This window comes from Salmo salar, chromosome ssa09 (genome assembly GCF_905237065.1).
Source record: "Salmo salar chromosome ssa09, Ssal_v3.1, whole genome shotgun sequence".
NCBI lineage: Eukaryota > Metazoa > Chordata > Actinopteri > Salmoniformes > Salmonidae > Salmo > Salmo salar.
The window spans coordinates 81,507,572-81,511,682 of NC_059450.1; positions in this window are offsets into that span (position 1 = coordinate 81,507,572).

Here is a 4,111-nt window from a genome sequence, read left to right on the forward strand (position 1 = left end):
CGGGCATTTAACCACCTTTTGTGAAAAAATGCATTGAAAATATAGGGAGTGTTACTTTAGGCTACTTTACCCCAAACAGTGACTAGAGTTACCCACCACATCACTGCACAAGACCCATGTTTAAGATACCATAAACGCTTTTGAAGGTGGACTTTCACATTATAGGATTATCAAAAGATACTGTATATGTTTAATCCAAATGTTTCATTAATAGTTTGAGAGTGGCAGTATTTGAATAACATTGCAATAACCTACAGACAGCCACAGCACGCAAGATAAATATTAAATCTGAATGGGACTATACTTTCTTCAATAAAATAGTTGATGGACAGTGCCCTCCCTTTAACAGAGTAATAAAACGTAAAGCTATTGTAAAATGGGATCTGTATGATAATGTCTGAGACTGTTTATACAGAAACCACAGTGTATCAGCTAGATAAAATGGAGAGTTGAAAAGGAAAAAAAATATAAACACTACTTGATTAAAAACAGCTCTTGGACTCTAATCAGTTCAACAAACATTTAATTTAAATCAGTTTAAGATCAGAGCGAATTAAACAAAACCAAATCCCTCCCTTGCAGCCACAATGGAGAACCACTGTGTAGACCCTTAAATGATCCATCCTACATGAGTAATTGAATGTCTAAGATCAGGGTTAATTAATGAATTACAGGCAGACCCACACAATGAGCAGCCATTAATGGGACTAAGCTGTTGGCGGGATGATTGGGTACATGAATGTTCAAGCCTACATATAGGAGGAAACTTGCGCAATCTCAAATTATTAATTAAACAAAATCTATGAAATTACTTGCTCCATTATGTACGCAAGGTCCTTCAATTTGCATTGTTGAGTGTTTCTTCACCTTTTCAGCACGGCCCAGATTAAAGTGCCTATTTGAAATCAATTTCTCTAATAATGATCTTAATGAGCTCATCAATTAAGCCTGCCATAATGGGATGTTACTGTGTGGTTTCAGTTATCACTTTAACTCTGCCACTAATTTCCATGCTTCATCTATCAAAAATGATTGGCTAATATTGTTGAGCTTCTGCTCAGGGTGATAGGGAGATCAGAGCGGTGAAAGGAAATCAGAGCGCTGAGAGGAAGTCAGAGCGCTGAAAGGAAGTCCGAGCGCTGAGAGGAAGTCAGAGCGCTGAGAGGAAGTCAGAGCGCTGAGAGGAAGTCAGAGCGCTGAGAGGAAGTCAGAACGCTGAGAGGAAATCAGGGCGCTGAGAGGAAGTCAGAGCGCTGAGAGGAAGTCAGAACCTTGATAATAATGACAATTAGGAACTCATGACCGCAACGTACATATATGTGTGTGTGTGTGTACGTGTATGTGCGTGTCTATGTGTGTCTGAGTGTGTTTGCATGTGTGTGCATGTGCGTATGTGTGTGTCAGGGTGGGTGGGGCTGGAGGAGCCAGGGTTACAGGCACCCTATTTGAAACTGCTTATGTAAATGAGTTGGATAATGGATTTCAACGTTTCGCCCTTATTTACATAAGTAAGCTGCTCAGTGGTCCGTTCCACATCAGTGATCCTATTATTCTCTCTCTTTCAGGGATGGTTATGAGCTTTGCCCTCTCCCCTGACCCCTCTCCTCACACTATGATGGCTTAACATACATATAGCTAGCCTACACACCCACATACATATAGCTAGCCTACACACACCCACATACATATAGCTAGCCTACACACACCCACATACATATAGCTAGCCTACACACACCCACATACATATAGCTAGCCTACACACACCCACATACATATAGCTAGCCTACACACACCCACATACATATAGCTAGCCTACACACACCCACATACATATAGCTAGCCTACACACACCCACATGCATATAACTAGCCTACACACACCCACATACATATAGCTAGCCTATGGGGAATATCTACCTCTGTAGACTGTGTGATGGGGGATATCTACCTCTGTAGACTGTGTGATGGGGGATATCTACCTCTGTAGACTGTGTGATGGGGGATATCTAGCTCTGTAGACTGTGTGATGGGGGATATCTACCTCTGTAGACTGTGTGATGGGGGATATCTACCTCTGTAGACTGTGTGATGGGGGATATCTAGCTCTGTAGACTGTGTGATGGGGGATATCTACCTCTGTAGACTGTGTGATGGGGGATATCTAGCTCTGTAGACTGTGTGATATCTAGCTCTGTAGACTGTGTGATGGGGGATATCTACCTCTGTAGACTGTGTGATGGGGGATATCTACCTCTGTAGACTGTGTGATGGGGGATATCTAGCTCTGTAGACTGTGTGATGGGGGATATCTACCCTTGTAGACTGTGTGATGGGGGGTATCTCCCTCTGTAGACTGTGTGATAGGGGATATCTACCCCTGTAGACTGTGTGATGGGGATATCTACCCCTGTAGACTGTGTGATAGGGAATATCTACCTCTGTAGACTGTGTGATGGGGATATCTACCTCTGTAGACTGTGTGGTAGGGAATATCTACCTCTGTATACTGTGTGATAGGGGATATCTACCCCTGTAGACTGTGTGATGGGGAATATCTAGCTGTGTAGACTGTGTGGTAGGGAATATCTACCTCTGTAGACTGTGTGATGGGGGATATCTACCCCTGTAGACTGTGTGATGGGGGATATCTACCTCTGTAGACTGTGTGATGGGGAAAATCTACCCCTGTAGACTGTGTGATAGGGAATATCTACCTCTGTAGACTGTGTGATGGGGATATCTAGCTCTGTAGACTGTGTGATGGGGGATATCTACCCTTGTAGACTGTGTGGTAGGGGATATCTCCCTCTGTAGACTGTGTGATAGGGGATATCTACCTCTGTAGACTGTGTGATGGGGATATCTACCCTGTAGACTGTGTGATGGGGAATATCTAGCTGTGTAGACTGTGTGGTAGGGAATATCTACCTCTGTAGACTGTGTGATGGGGGATATCTACCCCTGTAGACTGTGTGATGGGGATATCTACCTCTGTAGACTGTGTGATGGGGGATATCTACCTCTGTAGACTGTGTGATGGGGAAAATCTACCCCTGTAGACTGTGTGATAGGGAATATCTACCTCTGTAGACTGTGTGATGGGGATATCTAGCTCTGTAGACTGTGTGATGGGGGATATCTACCCTTGTAGACTGTGTGGTAGGGGATATCTCCCTCTGTAGACTGTGTGATAGGGGATATCTACCCCTGTAGACTGTGTGATGGGGATATCTACCCCTGTAGACTGTGTGATGGGGATATCTACCTCTGTAGACTGTGTGGTAGGGAATATCTACCTCTGTAGACTGTGTGATGGGGATATCTACCCCTGTAGACTGTGTGATAGGGGATATCTACCTCTGTATACTGTGTGATAGGGGATATCTACCCTGTAGACTGTGTGATGGGGGATATCTACCTCTGTAGACTTTGTGGAGGGGATATCTACCTCTGTAGACTGTGTGGAGGGGATATCTACCTCTGTAGACGGTGTGATAGGGGATATCTACCTCTGTAGACTGTGTGATGGGGGATATCTAGCTCTGTAGACTGTGTGATGGAGATATCTACCTCTGTAGACTGTGTGATAGGGGATATCTAGCTCTGTAGACTGTGTGATGGGGGATATCTACCTCTGTAGACTGTGTGGAGGGGATATCTACCTCTGTAGACTGTGTGGAGGGGATATCTACCTCTGTAGACTGTGTGGAGGGGATATCTACCTCTGTAGACTGTGTGGAGGGGATATCTACCTACACAAGGTTAAACATATTGGGCAAGAATCTTTTCAGTTGTCTTGAAGGCTATAAGGAACCAGCACTGCTACCATGGCTCAAAGATATCGTTGATCACTTATTTCCTGGGTGAGTTGTATTTTTAGGATATCCCCTGACCAGGGGCATCATTTACCCATTTTTTTTAGAGGGGGAATAAAGTACGTGAAGATGGAAGGGGGTAAATTAAAAAAGTTGGAGAATTTTGCACTTTTCAAACATCTAAAACAGCTTTTTTCTGCATCTAGAGCCATAATCATTATGCCTAATTCTATGTCAAATAATAAGTGTTTTATTCCTGCGTAGGTTATCTAAGCATACCTCTTTATCTGTTCAATT